The 25,529-nt window shown below is 35.6% G+C and overlaps 1 protein-coding gene across 4 annotated transcripts in view; it reads right to left on the reverse strand.

The window, feature by feature from the left end:
* Positions 1 to 25,529, reverse strand: part of CTNNA3 (catenin alpha 3) — a 1,445,036-nt gene that overhangs the window by 686,863 nt on the left and 732,644 nt on the right. The gene's annotated exons all lie outside the window — the stretch shown is intronic.

Genomic DNA, 25,529 nt, shown 5'->3' on the forward strand with positions numbered 1-25,529 from the left:
TGTTTCTAACAATATTAGACTGTTAATCTGTTTATTTTTTCTCTAAGTGAGGAGAAATAACGTGTCACTATTTTAACGATTGTTAATACAGTCTATAATTAAAAATTCAAAAGGATTTGGATTATGTAAATTGTTTGAGGATTAGGTTTTTGGATTAATCATTTACAATTTAAATTCCTTTTTATTAAATTATCTAAAATCATATACACATAAAGAGAATTTCCATAGTCATCTTTAATTCCTCCCTCTTACTTTCCCCATTACCTAATTGGTTATGTAATCTTACATAATTACCCATAAATCTCAGCTGCCAACTTCTTTCCACTCTACAATCACTCATAACTGGGACATTCTTTATTCTTGAATAGATGACACTAATACCCCTTTCCTCTTCTTGAGAGAAATTGGTTTTCCTAGAGTACGTCTTTGATTTTTGTCACTTCCCTTCCTCAAAAATATTCAAAATGGCCCCATTACATACCAAACTCCTTAGAAAGGTCCTCTAAGATTTAGTTACAATATAGTTTTCTAGAATACTTTCTCATTCTTTTTTAAAATATTTATTTTATTCTTCAGTTAAAGTGAGCTCCCTTCTCTTCCCAGTTTAGGCTCATAAATTTTCTCTCTTTGCACTGCTGCTCTTGTCATTGTTTTGTTTTTCTGGTTTTTTTGTGTGTTTTTTTAAGTTAGCATTCCCTCCTACCACCCTGCCCAATGCTCCATATCTCCATATTTCTACCTACAGTCCTTTACAAATAGAAGCAATAGTGTTACAGCTAATATTTCATATTATACATTTGTGCACATGCACACACCTAGAACAGTTTGTCTTATTGCCAAAGAACATTATGAGAAAGGACTAAGGTCATCAAAAACATCTTAAATGCCAGTCCACTGCACAGGACATTCTAAAGCCATCTGACTTACTTCTTCTTGATGAAAATAAATTCCAGCAGGAACTAGAATGGTGACTCTTATTGGGAATAATAGCATGCATACAGTGCCCTGCAATGGCTACCCGAAAACAATGGCATAAGTTAATAGCCTGTGTTGTCTCTTAACTGCCCATTGTCAGCAATAGGTTTTGCTCTATATAGTCTGGATTCCCAGTTGCAAGGGTCTTCACTAGCAGACAGAAGTGTTATAATGAGAAAAACTGGAGAAGGGAACGGTGCAGGCAAAAAGCCAGAAACCGAGCTGTATTGCAACTGCCTAGTCAGGGAAGCAGAGAAACAAATAATTGAAATTAGAAAAAAAACAGATTTTCAGAAGCAGGAATGGTCTCATAAATCAGACTTGAAAATTTAATTTGAGGGCTTTCCTCCTCCTTGCATCATATTTTTTCCCTCCTGGAGTTGTGCTACAGGCCTGAAGAGAGGAAGTGGAATGTAATTAATCGATGTGAATCTGCTTCATTAATAGATTGCTACTCCTTGTACTTCCTCCAGTCAAGAATGTTTCTAAAAATGCTCTTTGGAAAAACATGCTACATACAGTCTGAAAGTGTAGGTCCACTGCAGGAGAAGAAACACTGAAATATTTGCATGAAGAGAGGATGTTTGTTACTGAGTGATAGAGAAATTTAGTTATGTAGCTTATTAAATGTTCTGTCTACAAATACTATTCTGGCTTTTTAATGTTCAATCAAACCTGGTTTTTCACAGTGATTAAATAAAATGTCACCACGAGATAGTGAGATGTGAACTTCCCTTTGCAGTTCACAAGTAGTCCTAAGTCCCCCTAGAAAACACACATGGGTATGAATCTCTGTACCCACAGCGGAGAAGCCATTAATCTGCACTAATAAAGGGGAACAGCAGGCTAATCATAGCTCATTTATATTTGGCTTTGGAATGTGTTACGTGGTTTTTGGCAGAAGATTTACCTTACTAATTATGTCTTACTTAAATTAATAATACAGTTAATTTGCATTCCCTTAGCACCCACCAGTTGAAAGTGAGAAGAAATATGCTAAGTGATGAAGGGAAATAATCTTGGAATTTCCGGTTTCTATGAATAATTTGTGTGTATATGTGTGTTGACATTATGCATACATTTAGAATAAAAACTCTCAACATATGAGGAAATATGAGTTAAAATTATGTGTGAAAATGCCTGTCATTTATTGGCTAATTCACAACATCATTGTTTCTCTGTCATTTCTTTTTACTCCTTCTGAGGGTAATAAATTAGGAAGTTAAACTTGTAATCAACAAATAGGAGTGTAGGGCACCTACTATATGTTTAACACTGTGTTTGCTGTTATAAAAGGATTCGAAGAAATATATTTTCTGCTTTAAGATCTAAAAATCTGGAGAGAGAAATACAAAGAGACTCATTCCTGATATGCTCTAGTTGATATTTATCTTGTTTCTACAGGTTATCACACTGTTCTAAACCATCTCCTACAGATCTCGATTACTGATATGGGGGTGATAGTAGTAATTAATGGATTTACCTTTGAACAGAGTCAAGGAAGTTGAGATGGGGTATCTGATTTCCTAGTAAATGAAGTCCACGAGCAATAGATCCTTGCATCTTTGCAGAAGTTCTATAAAGTGTATCTTTAAACTTTAAACTCTCCTCTCCCAATTTAGAATCAAGAGTAAGTAATATCCTCTAGCAATTCTACACTGGCATAATCATATTGCTCACTCAACTTTTGATACCTTCCCGGACAAACCCAGACAGTTGGTCACCCTGACAAATATGAAGATTCTAATATCCTTCAGCTGAATAAAGAGCCTGATAATATAGTGTCAAACTACCTGCTTTTGGAAGAAATCATTAGAAACTGGATATGGAAAGCAAATCTCGAATGTTTGACAATACTAGACATACTGATTTGAGAGATTGTGATACAATGACAAGCATGAAAGCACTAGCATAGTGTTTTTAACTTAATAGATGCTCAATAAGAATCTCTTTCTGTTTCTAACAATTATATGTAAAAGATGTTCAAACATGGAATTAAACGCTATGGCAGATAGTGATTTTTCCAATTCCAGGAATTACTTAAACCAAAGCTAACAACCACTAGGAAGAATATTAGAGAAGAGAGTCAAGCTTCAGACCAGAATTAGATTACTTCCTGAATTCTTTCCATCCCAACTTTAAGATCTTCTGATTATAGACATAAAAAAAAAAAAAGTTTTCCTTGGAAAAAGGTCAATGAGTGGCAACAGATATATTTACAGGAGTAAGCACAAATTGATCAATATTTGGAAATTTATTCTCTGTTAATTCAAAGTATATAGTGGTCCATTTTACACTGGTGGAGGGAAAAAATAAATGAAATTGGTAAATCCTAATGCAGACCATGCTTTATTAAACAAAAGTATCTTTCTTTGCTACATGTATAGATCAGTTCTACATTTTCAGAGGACACTCGGACAATGGTCTAAACTAATAACCTAGTTGTTCCATTCCTTGATATATATATTAAGAAAATATTTCTTCTTAAGAAATAATTCTTTAAAAAAGGCGTTGTTTAGTAAGATAAACAAAGCCAGGAAAAGAATGAAATACACCAAAAAATAAAAAGGAGTTTTAGTACATTAATGAGTGAAATGTTGAATTCAGCAGTTGTTTTGACTAATGCCATGAACTTATCCACTGTATTCTATGAAGAAAAGGGAGAAAATGATTTGTTAAACAATTAGCACCGCCTGCTAGGGACATATGTAAATCAAGTGATGGATAATATTTTTTATATATAAAATTTAAAAGGTAAATTTTGTTGTGAGGATTTAAACACAAATGTAAAACTTTTAATTAAAATGTGATATAGGAGATGCTATAGATTTATTCACGGTATGAAAGAATCATGTGCACTTTTTACTTAAAACTTTACTGTATGCAGGGAGGAAATTTGTATATCAAAGAGTAGTAGGGTCCTTACATCATATCCTGCACTAAATGAAGGGTCTATTGTTTATAAAATAAGGTTACATGAGAAAGCAGAAGACAATATTACATATACAATGTGACACAGCCACTAGTTGTCTATAAAGTCCAGTCTTTCCTTCTTCACTAATAACAGATTTATAGTTTGACACATGGTTGCCAGCATCACCACATTTCCCAGTCTCCCTTGTAGTTAGAAGTTATGTGACTAATTTCAAAAAAAGGTAAGCAGATGTGATGTATGACACTGACAGCCTTAAGACTAGCCTTGTCTTCTCCACACTCCCACCACCACTTGTTATAGGCTGAAATGATGAGAATCAGATAGATCTTAGATACCCAGTGAAGACCACAGAGCCACCATTAGCTTGAGTCCCTGAGTGACTATGTGGAGCAGAGGTACCACTAACCTGGAATGCTCACTTGTGACTATTACATGAAAAAAATAAGTTTTTATCTATCTTGTTTGAGTCACAGAATTTTGATATTTTGTTTGTTTGTTACAGTAGCTTAGCATTTGACCCTAACAAAAACTCTGATTATCCCTATGCAGAAAAATATATGTTTATATAATGATACAATGACTATAGGCCCTAGGAAAGTATAACTAGTGATTTTTTATATAATGTTTTATAAAACTGTTTAAATATTTCAAATTTCTTTTGGAAAATCAACTGTTGTATATCAGCCAGTGCCAATTAAACACACAATAACATTTTAATAGATTCTGAAATCCAAGGAAGGTATTATATGTAAAACAGAAGCAAATCACTGGGGTATTCACATTTGATTCCTAATTGCACATTTACCAAGAGAAAATTTGGCATTTGGATTCACCCTCTAAATTCACCACTATTCAGCAGCAATCTGAATCCTTAAGTTAAATTAAAAAGGTCATTACCCTCTGGAACTGAAGGTGCTCTTTTAATTACAATATTGTTAATGAATTGAGAGAGAAGAGGGTTTGGCTTATTTCAATTATACATGTAAGTCAAAGCAAGCTCCAGTGAATATGGGGGAGTTTCCCACTGGATTACTTTTTCTACCCTCCCTCCTTTTTTTTGTCCATTCTTCCTTTCTTCCTTTAAACGGAGGCATTTGAATATAACCCTGGCACTTAAGTCTCCAGTCTCCATTTTATCTGTAAATTATTGCTAAAGCTGTTAATAGCTAAGTGCCTACAATATTTTGTTTTATAAAACTCTTCAAATTTGTATGAACATTAACAAGATGGTTTGATGAGAAAATTTTAACTTAGCTTTCTAAGGTAGAGTAAAACATAAGCCATGTTTTCCCTAGCTAAAAACAATAATTATCGACTCATATTATCATGGTACATTGCACACATTTTGCTATGTGAAAAAAAACAAAAAACAAAAAAGTAAACACATTTGGCATTTGACCACTAACAGTTGTTGATCAAGTTAATCTAAATTAGGAAAGAGGCATTTCATGATGACATTCCAAACTAAAGAATACTAAAGAATATGTTCCTATAAAGAGCTCTGAGCTTTCCTATTTGCTAGAATCTAGATGAGCTTAAAAGTTTTCAAGTATATGATAGTCCTCCTTTCAAAGTGACTTGTAAAGTTCAGAAAATTAACTCACGCTCATGCTACTCATAACGAAAACTGTGCTACCAGATTAAATTTAAATAAAGTTCATAACAGCTGCTTGTAACATCTGGAATTTAACTTCAGGGGAAATAGTTGATTCTAATTTGCCCAGGTTATTCTCTTCCTATGTTACAATAGTAGGGAATTTGGAGATTTGTCCATGCAAAACCTTCCACAGATTTGAACCAGTTAGACAGGGCATTTATTCATTTACTCACTCAACGAAAGTACCTAGCAGCCCACTGCGACCCCTTTGACAATTACACAGAGAAAAAGCTACACCCTGCTCTTTCTATAAATTGTCATTAGGACTTTGTCTTACTAAAGGGGCAATTCCCTCCTAATTTACCGCTGCACTTACAGACTTGCTTCAGAGCATATTCGTTTGACAAGTCATTTATTTGGCTTAGTTCCCTGGGCAAAATAATATATACTGCTAATATACTTTCTTATTATATTCAACTAAGATACATTATTTAAAGAAAATTTGGAAACAAAAAAAGAAAAACAAATGTCCTCTCTTTTCCCAAAAACAAACACTGCTAACATTTTTTAAAATTTCCTTTCATATTTTATCTCTTTTCTTTCTCTCTTGTGTATAGTTTCGTTTAAAAAGTTTCAATTGTACTGTTTCCATATTGTTTTCTTCATCGGGGGTTAAAATTAAGATAATCATCTTTGGTAATATTTTCTGAGGAATACAAAGTATTGAGTCAAAGAATATATAAATTTTAAGTTGCTTCATTCATATTGTCAAAGTGTGTACCCCAAGTCTTAAAACATTGATCTCCATCTAATAAATCAGGATGCCAGTTAATTTCACTCAGGTATATACATAATATAGAGTTTACTCAGGTGTATGTACAATTTTTAATGACAGGAAAATAAATGCATACCATGGTTGTTTTAAGATTTCCCTGTATTTGTAACTATAGTATAATGCTTTGTGAAATGCTTTTCTGTTTTCTTTTTTTTCTTAAAGTTTTCACATCCATTTTCCATTATGGTGCTACTGATTTTTTTTGGTCTACTTTTGTTTCTTTTCAATGACTTATTGCATATGAAATAAACTATAATAAAACAATTATCTTACTTTTTAAAATTTATTAGAAACTAATATAACATTGTATGTCAACAGTAATTGAAAAATAAATTTTTGAAAAACAACAAAAACAACAAAAAAGTATGAGCTTATATTTTGTCATATTATTTCAAATACTTTTCAGATATAATTGTATTTTAATTTTAGTTATCACGTTTGATGCACAGAAATATACAATTTTTATATAGTTAACTGTGATTTATTTCCCATATTGAGATGCTTTCTTCCTGCTTTTTTCAAATTCTGATAAACTTCTGTAGTATTCATCACATAGTCCCACACATTTGTTGTCAATCCTAGAAAAACTATTGATTTTTTAAAAATCTTCTTACATTATTGAATTTTATTACTAATTCAGCGATATTTTGGTTAATTCTCATATATCTCATATATATATATACATATATGTTTGTATCTGTCTACTTATCCATCTGTCATCTGCAATTCACATTATAATTTGTTTTTTTCTCCAATAATTCTATTTTTATTCTTCTTACAGAAGTCCAAACTTCCAGAACTATATACAATAATAATAAGAAAAAATAGTAAGAATAATAAGAATTTCAACTTTGTTTCTAATGTAAGGTTGATATTTTTCAGAATGTCAAGGAGATAGCTTTTTATTTCTATACTTCCCAACAGTATTTTTTTATAGGTGCTGCTGGAAAATTTTTTTTTTTTTTTTTTTACATTTAAAGTAGAAATAGATCTTCCATTTCATTAACATTTTTGGCATCTACCAAAATAGTCATAACTTTTATTTACTTTTATCTCATTGATATAATACATTAATATTTTCTTGATTATATAATGTTAAACTAAGTTATTCTTCTGTCTGACTAGAAAATGGCAAAAGTTACAGGAGTGTTTTTTGATTCACTTTCTAGTATTTTATATAGGATTTTGACATCTATAGTCATAAGAAATCTCTTCTAAAATTATCACATTTGTGTTATGTTTGATAGACTTTGCTATCAGAATTATGTCTGGATACTTAAATGAATCAGTAGCTTTTATAACATTTTCCAAATTCTGTAGCATGGGAATAATCAGTCCTTTCAAAAGTCTAAAAACTTTGAGGCTAACCTCTTTTTTGCATGTAAATATTTAATGACATTTTAATATTATTCATGACCAATGACACATTTAGAATGTATTAATACTTGGTTCAACTTTGGCATATGTACTTTCTCAGAAAACTGCTTCTAAGAACTTCAAATGCACTAAGATTTAGTTGTACATAGTATTTTCTTATAAACAGTTATTGTTAATATATTCCCTTTCAATCTATAACATTTAAAATTTTATGTTTAGCTCATATTTGATTTATATATTCTGATATATCATTTCTAATAAATAAATTCTTGTTTTTATTTCCATCATTTTCTTATATGTATTTTTAAATTGAAGAGGAGATTAAAGAAGAAATTATATTTTTGTGCCAATTTTAAATACAGTTTTATTAAGGACATCACATTTTCTACTTTACAATACTGTGCTTATTAAGTGCATTATTATTTCCTTTCCCTCCGCACATATTCCATATTCAAGTACCAAGAATGCCCAGTTAGCAGCTCAATTTCAAAATTGCCACAGAATTTGCTAGAAATTTGGGTCCTTCCATATTTTATGTGGAAGAGTGCTAAATCCATGCTCAAGGCGACTTAATCAACCTCTTCAGTGGTGGGCCCAGAGGAGACACAACCAGAATGAGGAACTCTCCCCCCAGGGAAGCCCCCAGACATTCCTTCGCATGCCTCCTGCACTCTGGTACAGCTTGGGAACGATGGACTCACAGACACTTTCCAACTCTTTCTGCTGATGTTCAAATTCTTCCTTCTCTGCAGCCTGGTTCTTATCAAGCCAATTGATGATTTCACTCCACTTATCAATAATCTTTTATTTGTCCTCATCATAGATCTTGCCTTGAAGTTTTCCTTCTTCAGCGGTTGCTTTCAAGTTGAATGCATAGGATTCAAGTAAATTCTTGGAAGACACCTTGTCCCGATACTTCGCTTCTTCAGCTGTATACTTCTCAGTTTCCTGGACCATGCCCTCCATGTTTTACTTGCTCAGATGAGCTTTGTCATTAGTGATGGTAATCTTGTTCTCTTTTCCTGTACTCTTATCCACAGCAGAGACAGTGAGGATGCCATTTGGCATCGATATCAAAAGTGACTTCAATCCGAGGAAACACCACGAGCTGCAGGAGGTGTACCCGTGAGGTCAAACTTGCCAAGCAGGTTGTGATCCTTGGCCATAAACCTGAATGAGCGCACCAGGCTGGCGGTCAGAGTAGGTAGTGAAGGTCAGTATCTGCTCAGTAGGGATGGTAGTATTGCGCTCAATGATGACAGTCATGACTCCACCAGCAGTTTCAAAGCCAAGGGAAAGAGGAGTGACATCCAATAGCCACAAATCTTGAGCATTGTCAGATTTGTCTACAAATAGGATGGCTGCCTGGATAGTTGTACCATAAGTAACAATATCATCAGGGTTGATGTTTATATTCAACTCTTTTCCATTGAAGAAGTCCTTAAATGGAAGGAGATGCTGATATAGCTTCAGGAGTTTCTGAATCTTGGAAATGGGTAGAATCACCCACCAGGACAATATCATGGATCTGGTTCTGGTTGAGCTTGGCATCCTTAAGGGCTTTCTCTATAGGGTCCAGGGTACCACGGAAAAGTTCAGTTCTCAGTTATTCAAATCAGTCATGGGAGATAAAGAAATAAAAGTCAATTCCTTCATATAGTGAATCCATCAACACTGGCCTGGGTGGTGGAAGAGAGTATGCTTAGAACGTTCACAAGCAGTATGGAGGCAAAGCACAGCCTCTTCTTCTCACTGATGTCCTTATGCTTGCGCTTGAACTCTGCAGTAAAATAGTTGACCATCAGTTGTCACAGTCTTCTCCACCTAACTGGGTATCCCCAGCTATAGATTTGACCTCAAAGATTCCATCTTCAACTGTGAGAATTGCCAAATCAAAAGTGCCACTTCCCAAGTCAAAGATCAGCACATTTCTTTCAGCTTCAACCTTTTGGTCTAAGCCATAATCAATAGCAGCAGCAGTTGGCTCACCAATAATTCTAAGCACACTGAGACGAGCACTAGTTCCAGCATCTTTGGTAGTCTGACACTGAGAGTTACTGAAGTAAGCAGGTACTGTGATGACAGCATTGGTAACAGTCTTTCCCAGGTAGTAGGCTTCTGTGATTTCCTTTATCTTTGTCAAAACCATAGATGACATCTCCACTGGATAAAAACTTTCTCTTTCCCTTGCATTCTACTTGGACCTTGGGCCTGCCAGCATCATTCACCACCACAAATGGCCAATGCTTCATATCAGACTGGACAACACCACCATCAAATCTATGTCCAGTCATGCATTTAGCATCTAAAACCATGTTGGTGGAATCCATTGCAACTTGATTCTTTGCAGCATCATTGATCAATTGTTCAGTATCAGTAAAGGTGACATAACTTGGGATGATTTGATTTCCCTGATCACTGGCAATTATTTCCACTTTTCCATGCTGGAAGACACCCACAAAAGAGTAGGTGGTGCCAAAATCAATGCCAACTGCACATCTCTTAGATATGGTTGCTTCAGGGTACGCATGGCTTGCAAAGTCAAGAGATCTGGACAGCTGTCCCCGCATTCAATGACAGAAATTGTTATTTCTTCACAATTCTTCTTTTGTCCTTGTTCTTGCCATGGTTCACTGGAAAAGTAAACTCCTTACTCCATAGACCTAGGTTTGGCCATGAGACTTGCTTTTAGCAATAGGATGTGGGTAGAAGAGAAAATGTGCCAGGTCCAACCAGGGGCTTTAAGAAGCATTGCAGATGTTCCTCTCTGCATGTTTTGTGCTCTGTTCTTTGCCTTAGGAACATTTATTGCACAAAGGGGTGATCTTCCAGTCAGCATCACAGAAATAAAAGATGCATGAACCCAGCATGCAGACTGGAACAGAGCTACAGCTTTTATTTGCTTTTATTTTCTTGAGTGATACAAAAACTTTTAAATCTTTCTAAGTTTTCAAACACATCCTTGAAAATCATTTTCTATAATTACCAAATGAAAACCATGGAATGCTTTTCGTACCTACATAACCTTAATTCCCAATATACAATAATGTATTTAGGGATTATAGATGCTTATTGTGATTATTTTATGACCAAAATAATCATATATTTACTCACTCGGATTATTATTTTTAACATTTGCAATATATTCAGTGGTTAGCTTTGCAAAGAACTCTTGTGAATTAGTTATTTATGTTGAACTGGAATCATGCCCAAACCAGTGTTTATACGTTATTGAATTCTCCATTTCTTAGTTGTCAAACATTCTTCATTTTTTATTTGGCTGGAGAATATTTTCAAGCAGGATTATTCAAAAATGATTCATCAGTGATGTATTTTTTTCAAATACTTGCATTTTAAAGACTTCCTTCACATACAAATGACAGCATGGCTACATGTATAATCATTCAAATGCAATTCTGTGTTCCCTGTAAGACCCCATAGAAGCGCCTCCATTTTCTTCTGACATTTATTATACCACAAACAGAATTTGATACTACCTTAAAGCTTGTGCCTTTTAAGTGACATCCCTCACTTCCCCATACTGAAAAATGTCTTTATTATTGGAATTTTAAAATGTAGCAGTACATTTCCAGACATGGGTCTTTTTTCATTAACTTTTCATGAAACATGGTGATCCCTCTAAGCTTACAAATTCAAAATTTAATATTAGTTCAGAAAATAACTCTTTTATAATAACTTTGATTGTTTTTTGATCAGTTTGCTTTGGTTTGATTCCCAAGAATTGTCAGCTATCTATAAGTTATATCTTTGTTTTCTCTCCTGCATATATATCTATTATATCTTTGATTAACCTGCATTCTTAGTGTGTTTTTCTAAGTTCTGTAAGTCACTGATTGGCTTTCATGCTTTGCTGATTCTGTTTTTACTTCCTCTCATGAGTACTTTGATCATCTTCATATGTTTTCATTTTTCTAATTTTCCCTCTTATCCCAGATTTCTTATGGTCACAGACTGTATCTCTGCAAATGACCATTTTATATCATCTTTCATCTCTTCAGTGATTTTGTGCTTTCTGGTTCTTTATTGAAAAAGTAAAAGATATACTTCCTAGAAAAAATCTGTTCTTAAAATAATTATTTGTCTACGCAATCTTAAGAAAATGCAATTATAAAAACCAAATCCTTCTTATGTTATTAACTGTTTCCATAAACCCTATTTTGGTTTTCATCAATTTGAATGAGGGGGAGTCTCTACCCAAGTCCAACATGTTTCATACAAATAGGTACATGTGCTCCCTCTATTTTCCATCACTATTTACCTAAGTACAACCAGATATTCTCTTTTTGATCCTGTCAATGACACCCAGCTTAACTGACATATCTTCTCCTGCTACCCTAATCTTTTAAGTTAAATAGGTAACTTATTTCTGAATAATTTTAAGCAGCCTGATTTTTTTTTCTCCACAGCAATTGTGTTTTACTATTCTACAATTTACTTTATACAATGTGTTTTCCTCAATCCTTTCCTTTATAAAATTTTTTATTTTTAATAAAAAATTATATACATTTTGTCGCCATGCAGTAGCTTAACCGTTTGTTTCCTTGACCTGCCCCCAAAGAAAGGAGAGTCTGTAAGACGGATCCTTTCAGGGACTTTGCTAAACCTTTGTGTTTGCACCTTATGCATCCCTGTTTGGTCCCAGAAAGATGACGAGCAAGATTCCTCACGGAAGGAACTACTCAAGCCACGTGCAAGTCGCATGGGGATCAACAGGAGAACCCACGGGGTTCACAGAGGTGGGCACAGCCCCCACCTTCCTCAGGCTAAGGAAAGCCTCAGCCTCTGTGGCTGCATTCCTTCCCAAAACCTGCACAGGAAGTGATTCAATGATGTGCTTGCCATCTATTCATATGCATATAGGTTTTGGCCCTTGGGGAAGTTGAGACTTATGGTCCAGTGCCTGCAGGCAAGGGTGATTGACTTAAATCGGCTTCCTATTATGATGTGTGGAATTCACTGATCTTGAGATTGACAAGCTTTAGCTCCTTTGCTTCCCCACCAAACTAATAAAAGCTGATGCGAGGCCCTATTCCGGACTTCCAGTCCTTGAGACTGGGTGTCCCTTGGCCTCCACACTTAAACTCTATTCATAACTACTGTCTTTTCTTAACCCTGCACCGCCCTCCTCACTCCCCAAACTCTCCTGGTCCGGGACGCGACACATTTAAGGTGTACAACATGATTTGATACACATATACATAGTGAAATGATTACTAGAGTCAAGCTAATTAACACATCCATCTCTTTACATAGTTATCTACTTTATGTTTGTGTTGAGACTAACTGAAATTTATATTCTTTAGTACATTTTCAGCATTCATTAAAATAGTATTAATTAAAGCCATCATTCTGTACATTATACTTATGGACTTGATCATCCTACATAACTATATAGCATCAACTTTGTACCCTTTGGCCATCACCTCCCCATTTCCCTCACCTCCCGGGTCCTAGTAACCTCCATTCTACTCTCTGCTTCTACATATTTGACTTTTTACATTCCACATATAAGTGAGATCATGAAAGTGTTTTTTCCGTGCCTGGCTTATTTCACTTGGCATAATGTCCTCCAGGTACATCCATATTATCAGAAATGGCAAGATCTCCTTTTTTTCAGATCAAGTAATAGCCTGTTGTGTGTCTATATGTGTATGTGTGTACAAATACACACACACACACACACACATATGTATGTATATGTATATATATTTGTATATATATACATATATATTCCTATATATATATACACACATATATATGTGTATATATGTGTGTATATATGTGTGTGTGTGTATATATATATATATAAAGTTGACATATATATGTCAGTGTTTTCATCCACTCATCTGTTGATAGATATTTAGTTTATTCCCATATCTTGACTACTGTAAATAATCCTGAAATGAACATGAGAGAACAGATATTTCTTTGTGGCACTGGTTTCATGTCTCTGGGGTATATACTTAGAAATGAGATTGCTGGATCATATAATAGTTCTATCTTTGTTTTTTCAGGAACCTCAATTGTTTTCCATAATGACTGTGCCAATTTTGTTCCTACCAAGAGTAGGGGGCTCCTTTTTCTCCACATTCTCACCAACACTTGTTATCTTTTATCTTTTATATGGTAGACATCCTAAGAGGTGGGAGGTAATATCTCATTGTGATTTTGACTTGCATTTCCCTGATGATTAATACTTTGAATATTTTTTCATACATCTGTTGGCCACTTGCATGTCTCTTTTGGAAAAATGCCTAATTAGGTCTTTGCCCATTTTTAAATTAGGTTTTGTTTTTTGCAATTGAGATGTATAAGTTCTTTATGTATTTTGGATTTTAACCTACTATTGGATACATGGTTTGAAAATATTTCCTCCCAATCCCTAGGTTGTCTTCATTTTGTTGACTATTTCTTTGCTGGGCAGAAGCTTTTTTCAGTTTGATGTAGTCACAATTATTTATTTTTGTTTTTGTTACCTGAGATTTTGGTACTATAGTCAAAAAAAAATCATTGCCAAGGCCAATATCAAGGAGTTTTTCTCTATGTTTTCTCCTAGAAGTTTTATGGGTTTAGGATTTATCAAACATACACAGAACTTTTCACTTAACTGCAGAAGATTGTACAGTCTTCTCAGGCATACATGGAACATTCTCCAGAAAGGAACATGTTAGGCCACAAAACAAGTTTTAACAAATTTAAGAAGAGTGAAAACATACCAAGTATCTTTTCTATCCACAATAGAATAAAACTAGAAATCAATAACAGGAAAAACAATGAAAAATTTCAAAAATACATGGAAACTAAATAATACATTCTTGAACAACCACTGAGTCAAAGAGGAAATTAAAAGAGAATTTAAAAAATATCTTAACACAAATGCAAATTAAAACACAACTTATCAAAACTTAGGTATAAAAGAAAATTTCTTCAACACAATAAAGGCATTTATGAAAAGCCTACAGCTAACATCATAATCAATGGGGAAAACTGTTAACTTTTCTTCTAAGATCTAGTATGTGGCAAGGATGCCTATTATGACCACTTTTATTCAATATAGTACTAAAAGTACCAGCAAGAGCAACCAGACCCTCCACCACCCCCCAAAAAGAAAAAAAAAAGGCATCAAATCAGAAAGAAAAAGTAAATGTGTCTCTGTTTGAAGAAAGCATGAGCTTATTTTTTTTCCCCGAAAATAAGAACTAACCAGAAAATAAGCCCTAGCATGATTGTTCAGGAGGACATCGTCTGAACATAAACCCTAACGCATATTTTTGAGCAAATGTTAGTATAAGATCGGGTCTTATTTTTGGGGAAACACTGTATACATAAAACAAACAAAAAAACAAACAAACCAAAAAAAAACAGAAAAGAAAACTACAGACTGGACAATAAAACTGTTGGAAATAAAAAATGAATTCAGTAAAGTTGCAGGATATGAAATCAACATACAAAAATCAGTTGTGTTTCTTTGTACCAACAATGATCTATTCAAAAAGGAAATCAAGAAAACAATTCTATTAAGGACAGTATTAAAAGGCATAAAATACTAAGGAATAAATTCAACCAAGGAGATAAAAGACCTTTACACTGAAAACTATAAAACACTAATGAAAGAAATTGAAGAAGACACAAATAAACGAAAAGATACCCCGTGTTCATGGATTGGAAGAATCAATTGTTGCTAAACTGTCCATACAACCCAAAGTGACTTACAGATTCAATGTTAACTCTATTAAAATTCCAACGGCATTTTTCTCAAAACTAGAAAATGCAATTATAAAATTAGTATGAAACAACAAAGACCCAGAATAGCCAAAGTAATCTTGAGAAAGAAGAATGAAGTTAGAGGTATCACACTTCCTGATTTTAAATTATAGTATAAAGCTATAATAATCAAAACAGTATCATACTTGCATAAAAGCAGACATATGGATTAATGGAATAGAATAGAGAGCCCAGAAATAAATCTAAGCATACACAGTAAACAAAATTCAACAAAGACACCAAGAATACATAACGGAGAAAGAATATTCTCTTCAATGAACTGTGATGGCAAAACTAACTACCCACATGCAAATGATTGAAATTGGACCCTATCTTACACCATACACAAAAGTCAACTCAAAATGGATTAAAGACTTAAACATAAGTCCCAATCCATTTCACCTCTGATAGTGTTATGTCCTAGAATTTTCAGTCTCCAGAATGGGTACAGAAGGAGAGATACTATCATGTAGGGTGTCATGTGGGGTCTCAGCTCCCACTCCTCACATAAGAAGGCAGGATCAGGTGAGGCCAAAAAGGAACACCCACAGAGCCACAAATAGGGGTGTCATACCACTATAGTCTCACTGGCAGCTGGGTTGGAGACACAGGAAGCGGGAGCCACACTATCTACAACCTGCCGTTCATTTCTCTCTACCAACCAACCTCACTTGCTAGTTGCAATCCACCATGCTAACTGCAATCTGCACTTGCTAGCTCAGCCACCATCTTCTTGCTACCCCCCCCATGCTAGCGTAGCCATGGCAGTTATATTAGTGGCCAATGACTCCCTGGTTACAGCTGACGGCCAACTAGCCACAGCCGATGACCATCCAATCACACTTGATGGCCATTTACTACCCAAGTGAGCACCTTTCCACACGAGGATGAGAGTCTGGAAACTGCACTCCTAGCTCTGTCCCCACACTCCATCCCTACAGGATCTTGCCTCACAATTTACGCCGACAAGCGTCTTCCACAAGGGGCTCTGTGCGAGGAGCCTGGAGGTAAATGCAATATCCTGGACACAGCCAGGCTTTCTGGACACAGCCAGGGTTTCTCAGGGCACCACCAGTCCTTCTGGGCATAGCCAGACTTCCTGGGCTTCTTAGGGTACCACCAGTCTCCCCGGGCACTGCCAGGACCTTTCAGGGCACTGCCACTCTCTCTGGGCTCAGCCAGACGTCCTGGACTCATCCAGGGCTCTCAGGGCACTGTCACTCTCTCTGGGCACAGCCAGACTTCCTGGACACAGCCAGGGTTTCTCAGGGCACTGCCACTCTCTCTGGGTCTCTCGCATATTCTCAATGGTGGCTGGTCAAGACACAAAAGCAAACATCCTGCCAGTTCCACTACATGGTGGTACGTTCCCAAGCAAACAGTCAAGTGGTCCATTAAGTTAGGGATGGAAGGCAATTCCCCATAGTCCATAGTCATTCACCAGGGCTGTGCATTGGCTCCACAAATGTGTGCCCTCTCCGCAGGACGAGGGCTCCAAGTCCTCCCCAACTTGGGGGTGAGGGCCTCACCAAGCACTTCTCAGCCCACACAGCCACAACGAGCTTTGCTTTCTCCAGCCTAATCTGGTTGGGGAACCATCCACGTCTTCCCACCTCTCCATAGGGGTCCTGCTCCTCCTGGTCTTTCTGAGACCGAGTGTTCATACACACAAACTGCTCTACCGCCCATCAGAGAGCTTTGGCCAGCACTGTACCCTGCTCGCTGCACCATTTGTCATGCAGGGTGTCATGCGGGGTCTCAGCTCCCACTCCCCACATAAGAACACAGGATATGGTGAGGCTAAAAAGGAACACCCACAGAGCTATAGGTAGGAGAGTCATATGACTATAGTCTCGCTGGCAGCTGGGTTGGAGACACAGGAAGCAGGAGCCACACTATCCACAACCTGCCATTCACTTCTCTCTGCCAAAGCTGAAATTCGCTGTGCTAACTATAATCCGCGCTTGCTACGTCAGCCACCATTTTCTTGCTAGCCCCTATTTTGTGCTAGCATAGCCACGGCAGTTATATTAGTGGCCAATGGCTCACTGGTTACAGCTGACGGCCAACTAGCCACAGCTGATGGCCATCCAATCACACTTGATGGCCGTTTACTACCTGAGTGAGCACCTTTCCACATGAGGGCAAGAGCCTGGAAACTGCTCTCGTAGCTCTGTCCCCACAGATACTGATTATATTTGGAGGATGTCAAGGAAGATAAGAAACTATTTCAGTCATCTCAGTCATCATTAGACCTGGGTGACCAGATTCTCTGGATATACACACAGATTATAAACCTCTGAACAAAGGATCCAGAGTGGGGATGAGTAAAAGACATCTTCCTACTGAACAATACTATTTCAGATGTCTAATCCACTAATCATTCGATCATTTCTCAATCCATTCCATCTCCACTGTATTTATAGTGGTTCTCCAACTTAAGTGTGCATCAGAACACCTGGAGGGCTTGCAAAAAAAAGAAAAGAAAAGAAAAACAAAACAGGTTGCTATCACACTCCCAGAGCATCTGATTTAATAAGACTGAGTAAGGTAGGATCTGATAAATTGCATTTCCCAGGTGATGCTGATGCTGCTACTCTGAGGACCCTGCTTGAGAATCACTAGTTTAGAGTATTCATCCAATGGAATGACAAATCAAAGCTGGACAAATTTTTTTTTTCAACTTTTCATCAGCTTGTATATTTTCATAGGTATTTCCATGGGTAGGTAAGGAAAAGTGAATTAAGTATCCAGAGTTACCCTGTTTCCCCGAAAATAAAACCTAGCCAATCAGCTCTAATGCATCTTTTGGAACAAAAATTAATATAAGACCCAGTCTTATTTTACTATAATATAAGACTGGGTCTATAATATAATATAATATAATATAATATAATATAATATAATATAATATAATATAATACAATACAATACAATATAATACTGGGTCTTATATTAATTTTTACTCCAAAAGACGCATTAGAGCTGATTGTCCAGCTAGATCTTATTTTCGGGGAAACACAGCAGTGATTTAGTTAAAATAATTTGTATATTTCTTACTTATTTTACTTAATTCATTATTATTAAGTTATTATTAAATTTATTGTTTAAATTATCATTATGTAGTTGTAGTTATAAAGGGGCCAGTTGGAAACTAAATGCTGTTTCATTCTCTATTAGAACCATCAAAACTACTTCGTTAGGACTGTTAATTTGCAAAGCTAATTCTGGGCTGGAATTCTCTGCAGAAAACTTTGTTAATGGGGGACAAAATTTTTTTAAAACTCTAATACAATTCTATTAGAATTAAGCCTGGGGTTGGGGGATATGTGTGTGTGTGTGTCTGAGAGGCTAGGCACAATGAGACTTTACTCAATCGATAAGAAGAGTGCCATGTATTTTAATAAACTAAAATATTAAAATTAAGGCTGTTGTGAGAATAGTTTTTGAGTAACAATGCAAAACCTAACATAGAAATGCCACATTGACACAGCATGTGTGATGTTCAGGGGTATGTGCTCCTTAGCCTTGGTATATTTGATGCTTCAATCCCAAAGAGAACACGTTCCAGATTACCTTTATGCGATTGCTCTGTAATATTAAATTTTGTCAAATTATTTTTATTTTATACATTGAAGTATTCCTGTCTTTCCAATTATCTTAGGAATTAACAAATTTGTATTTTCCAGCACATGGAAGTTCCCTTTAAATGAAATGGAAAAGTGCTCTGTTCATTTCTCTTTTGCTTTCTATAGTTATCTTTTCCCCATGTTAAAAGGACATTTCCTTGTCTCCTTGTCAGATGTATTGTTCTCATAAACATAAATAGAAGCTGATTTTGCAATTGAATTGCTTCTCACCCACCCCCCTCATCTTTATGAAATTATTACAATGGGGTTTCATGAGCTAGAATAGAAGCATGATTAAATTCTACCCAACCCTGTTTAGCCCTTTATTCATAGAACATTTCCTAGAACAAGGGACTTTGGAGAATAGAGAGATGAAAAACAACCCTGCCCTTAACTTTGAGAAGCAAAATTCTCCCCTTAGATTGTACTGTTGTTCTCAGAGTGTGGTCCATGAGCATCACAAGCATCGGCGTGGACTTGTTAGAAACATCAATTCATGGACCCAACTCTACCTAGTGAAGCAGAAGCTTTTTTTAAACAAGCCACCCGAAGAAACTGTTTTAAAAAGCCCTCTGGGTGATTCTTATGAACATTAAAGTTTGGAGACCACTGCTACAATACAAAGTAAATTATAGTGAAAAAAAATTAAAAGGATGTCTTCGCAGAGTTAAGAAGTGAAAGCAATGCCTTCTAATGTAGATATGGAAGGCTTCTGGCCCTTGAACTGGAAAGTAAAGTGGGTTTTATACACGTCCTGATGGGGAATAACCACGTAGAAGGAAAGGACCTCCATAAACAAATTCCCAAGACCAGGAAAATCCAAATCTCTCATTGTGTAAAGGACAGGTAAGTCAAAGTATAAAGCCTGAAGACATTATCAGAGTTCTTTGTGAATACCACAGGAGAAAAAGGTCTGATACTGGGAAGAGTGAGGAAGGCCTCCTGGAGTGGCTTATATAGTGCCGGATCAAGAAGGGTAATGTCCATTCACAACGGTCATTTAAACTGATGACTGGGAATACACAAATTCAGATTTTCAGAGCTGAAACAGACTTTTAGGATATCTAATACAACTCACTACACAGTGCATGAATTCCTGCTCTATAACATGTTGGATAAGTGTTTGTGTGGCCTCCGTTAGGTTATATTTCATACTTACCATGATTCTTTTATACATAAAGAAAGACAGCTAATTAGCAAGACAAAGGGCATGTTCTAGTGCTCTTAATTATTTTTTTCTTTGTCATTTTCACTAGCTCATGAGTCAGTATCTCCAGATATAAAATATTTTAATATACGCGTATCTTATTCTTGCCCATTTTATTACACTGCTAATTAGTAGGCTAGGCTTACATTTTATACCATTTCTTTTGTCCCTAGTTTTCTACCATTTACTCATGAATTTAGAATAACAACATGAATGATCAAAACCACTCATATCCACTGATGTAGAATAAAGGGTTATAAAATTAAATTATGGAACATAAGATCCAGAATGGTCCAGCACACAGGCCAAAGTTGCATTTACTTATACAGTATGATCAGAGGAGCATCAAAAGGCCTGACTGACCAAAAACACTTCCCCACTGGCTGGTTATATTGGTAAAAAAATAAAATAAAATAAAACAGAGAAAAGAAAAAAAGATATGTGTCTTTACAGGAATAAACATAGGTCATGAGATTTCTTCAGACATATAAAATGTGAATGCTCATCATTGCATCTATTTAAATAAGAGCAATTGCTAATCTCTAAACAGGATAGACCTCAACAAATAAAACTAATAAAGTCTTCAGGATATGACTTATTACTTGCAGGTAAAAGATTTCTTATATGTAAATTAATTACCATTAAGAGATTTTGTAAATACTTTCTGAAAAAATGAGACATCTTGTGGTTAATCTGAGATAGATACTCTAGAGCCACTTTGAAGTGACACTAAATTGTATTCTCAAAAAGATGACTTTCATATTTCTGCTGTAAGGAAAACTGTAATACACTCAATCAGATTTTAAAATGTCTGGCATGAAATGCTTCTAGTTCCTGATAAAAGAGAAAATTGTGCAGGAAGAATGTATTTGGAGAAAGTGAAAATGAGAACTCAGAGAGAAGGAAGGGGAGACAGGAGGAAAAGCAAGAGGAGGGATGGGGAAGAGAGGAAAACGTAGGTGGGAGAGCTGCAACCTCTAGAAAAGTGACTGCTGTCATGGAACAAAATCATTCTCTAAGATCTATCTCTTCTAAAGGATCTGATTACATACTGAAAAACAACAACAATCACTTACTAAGTTTTTACAGATAACCTGCATGCACCAAGGACTTATTAGGCAATTTTGTTATGAGAGGTTTCTTTGTTTGTTTATTTCTCCTTAGTACAGATACCATTGCTTTGAATTGGTCAAAAATACCATTCCTTTGAATAATTAAGAAATCATTTATTATGGAGGACATAGGATCATGTTATTTGCGTATGATATTGTTCCTTGGATCACAGAATTAAGCAACAGATTTTTAGCACTAGAAGCACCTTATAGATAATCTATTGCCACATATTTATCTAATGGGATGATTACATGTTATCAAGCTTAATCATCTCGTCAGTGAGGAAAGAATATTTGTCTTGTGACTTAGTGCTGCCCTCTTTGTACTTATCGTTCTGCATTACCTTTATCTAGTTATAATCTAATGGTCACTGGCTACTCAGAAGTTAGTAGAGAAAAGTTGTTTGCTTTGCATTTATATTTTAAAAATTTGGCTTTATGTTAGCGTATAATCGGCTAGTTTGTTTAGTTGAAAATCTCAAATACTATTTCATAAAATAGATTATTACCTTAACACATCAACTCAAAATAAAATGCTTACCAAATGACAGAGAAAAATAATCAGTGTAATTAAACCCACTTTGTGTTTCAATAAATGAAACTTTTCATTTGAGTTTATTCCTGAATCTGAGGTGTAATTACTATATCATTAGGAGTTCTAAGAGGTTTTTTTTATATTGAGAAATGCATTGCAATAAAGGTTTTCAGGAGTCATCACCCCCAAGTGATTGTTTAATGACCTCTGAAATATCTTACTTCAATTCTAAGTGTTAAATTATTTTAACCACTAACACAGAAGCTCCTTAAAAGCCAAGAGTAACAATTTAAGAACCGGGCTTCGTTATTTTCTATGGATCGGCAACAACTCGGTCATCTGTTCACAGCCAGCTCTTCCCTCAGCACTCCATTGCATCCATTCCCCATGTTGTCGTCTCCGTGTACCTAGTGATCAGTCACAACAAGGTCTGTGCTCTCTTTACAGTGAATCATGCTTTTTTGTCATCTTCAATTTCCATGCCTTTTCAAGTTTGACATCTACATAAATATCAACATAGATTCTAAATATTTTCAACTTAATGTAAAAAGTCCAGATTTTCCTTGTATTTGGTTATTCTGCAATTGCTCAAGGATGACCAGCAAACTTGGTAAAAATCACACCAGAGAACAAGTTCATTTATTGGCATGAACTCTACTATTTAGAAACACATTGTCAAGATGCACAGAATATTTAAAGGACTACACTGTCAGCACACCATCCTTTAAAAGCCAGGCCTGCTTCTACAGGCCTGCTCCATTTGCATTCACAGTTATTCACTCATTCAATTAACAATTATAGAATAACCACTATATGCTCCATACGTGGAGGGTCTGATAATGCACAGAGCCAGAAGTTCAGAGGCTGATGACTTAGCTAAAGAGAAGACATACAACATTATTCCAAGAAAAGACATGAGCTTATGAGCATATGAGTGTGATTTACAATAGGGGGTTCTGGAAATCATCCTTGTACCAAGTAACAGTATGCCTTAGGCATGGTCCTTAATTTTCCTATTTGAAAAATAAAGAATGCAGACTAGAAGTTCTCTTAGGCTCTTCTATTTGGCTGTCTCCTCCTGTCCAATCAGACGTAATAAAGTTGATTTTGTCAGAGTAAATGCTAATATACATTACTAGGTAATATTAGACAAATAGATTCCAAGGCCAAAATCATTTTTTCAAGACAAAGAAGAATAGTCTATAAAAGGTATAATAGAAAGAAAGATTATGGGCTTGAATTCATTCAGACCTGTGCACACAAGTCAGCTGTGCCATCTTCTAACTGTGTGATATTGGTAAACTGATTCACCATTCTTAACCTTCCTTTTCTATAAAAGGTGGAAAATAATATCGAAATGAGATAATGTATGTAACATTGTCTGGCACACATAAGCGCTTACACAGGAGAGCTATTAACATAAGCATTATCTGCATAGTATTTTTTTTTCTTATCTAAGCCCTGGTATGTTAACCATATGATTTTATCTTCACAATACTCTGTAAGGTAGTATTATTTCTATTCTGCATTTGAAGACATGGAATCACAAAGAATTTCACTCATTGCCCTAGGGGATATTAGGAAACAACTTCTGTATCTGTCCACAAAAACAGAGGTAGGGAGGATGTAAAGTGAGAGTTCCCTTAACTCTCCATGAGTGTCAAATTTTGCACAATTATTTTCATCCCCATAGGGCTCATCTTTAAAAGTTTGCTCCCACAACTTTAAATACCTTTCTCTTATACATCACTGAAAGTGGATGCACTGTGGTGTGTCTCTGCATGTGTGTGTCAGGGCTGGAGAGACAGTATCACAGAGTTGTGATTGGTAAAAGGGGTTATTTATTGCATATTTGTAAATTTTTGGTCAGTAATCTCAAAGAATTAGCCAAAAGGAAAAATAAGTCATTCATCAAGATGATGAAGCTAGAAGGCACAACAGAAATAAAATGTTGGCGGATGATAACTTACCCAAAAGCATAATGTCCATAGTTCAGTGACAGAGCCAGGAACAGGACCTAATTAAAAACTGTACACCTGAAGCTGAACAATAATGAATGTGTATATATATATATATATATATATATATATATATATATATATTCTATATATAGAGAGAATATATATATATATATATATATTCTATATATAGAGAGAATATATATATATATATATATATATATATATATATATATATATATATAGTTACAAGAAGTGGAGTTCAACATTAGGAATAGAGACAGTGGAAATGTAATGGCTGTGTGCGACGTCAGAGGGGTAGTAGATGGGGTGAGGGGGGTTATCACTGTGTGAGGGATATAAATGATATCTATTACATTGTTTTGTACACCTGAAACTAATAAAATAAATTAATTAAATAAAATAAATAAATAAAAATAAATGTTCTTATTTTATATGTCTTGGCTATTGCTTACAAGTTTAGAAAGTGTATTATTTCCAGCCTTAATGTTTTTACTTTTTCCTGAGTAGTCCTTATCTTGGAAAGAGAAGGTATTCAGTATGTGCACCAGGTGGAAAAAAACCCCCATCCCTACTCTTAGGCAAATAATAAATACGCGGGAAATTCTTCAGGACTCCGCAGTTAAGCATGGCCATGCGAACAGGAAGTTGCTAAATCTGCATCGGTAATGATCACACCACAGAAGCTTTGAGATCTCTCTGGCTCTTGTAAAACTGCCTGCAGGTCACACGCTCACAGCAGCACTACAGTCCTTTTTGAATTCAGCAGGTAGCTTTAGAGCTGTGAATCTTCTGACCACAGATTGAATTATGGAAAACTGATCTATGCACTATCACTCAGCTGTCTGCCAGTCACAACTCAGGTCTAATCTTTATTAGGTCCCTGTAGAAATGTCTGAGACTGACCACAAATTCCAGAAGTGACACTGTGGATTGTCATGGAAATGTGGTTTTCATATGCTGGAAGATTTAGAAAACAGGACTCCAAAAAAGGAGACTCCTACACCTGTCATAAATAACTACTCTAGTGTGGGTTGTTCGGCTACAATTCTTAGGGAGGAAGGTATCTTAGAAACAAGCATAGAAACAGATGGATATTGGGTGATCCCTACGCTTTTCTTCGTTCCTCTTCCTCTTGCTTATTAAAAAGTCTTATAACAACCATAAAAATAATAAAATTAAGTACCGAATGAGGGGATTTCCGCCCCCCACTATCATGAACTTATAGGTCAAATGGGATTCGTATACTGGCAACAGTCCAGACATCTAAACAGAAGAATTGATGGTGACGGTTCATTTCTTAAAGAAAGCTGCTGACTGTGCTTCCTGCTGTCAGTTCTTCCCACAGAGCTCATCGACTCATCTCTGGCGTCAAAGGCATCAGCACTACACCTCATGCCAAATCTAAGCAGGAAAATCTAATGCAAAGGGTCTGTGGAAATTGGAAAAGGATGATAACATAAAATGTACGCATCTGGAGATTAAAAGCCTTCAAAGTTCTCAAAACAAGATTGCCCCGTGTGTGAGTCTCCAAGCTTATAAAGCAATTCCACAGCCATTTTC

Source organism: Rhinolophus sinicus, chromosome 15, assembly GCF_057876585.1.
Source record: "Rhinolophus sinicus isolate RSI-liver-muscle chromosome 15, RSI-T2T, whole genome shotgun sequence".
Classification (NCBI taxonomy): Eukaryota; Metazoa; Chordata; class Mammalia; order Chiroptera; family Rhinolophidae; genus Rhinolophus; species Rhinolophus sinicus.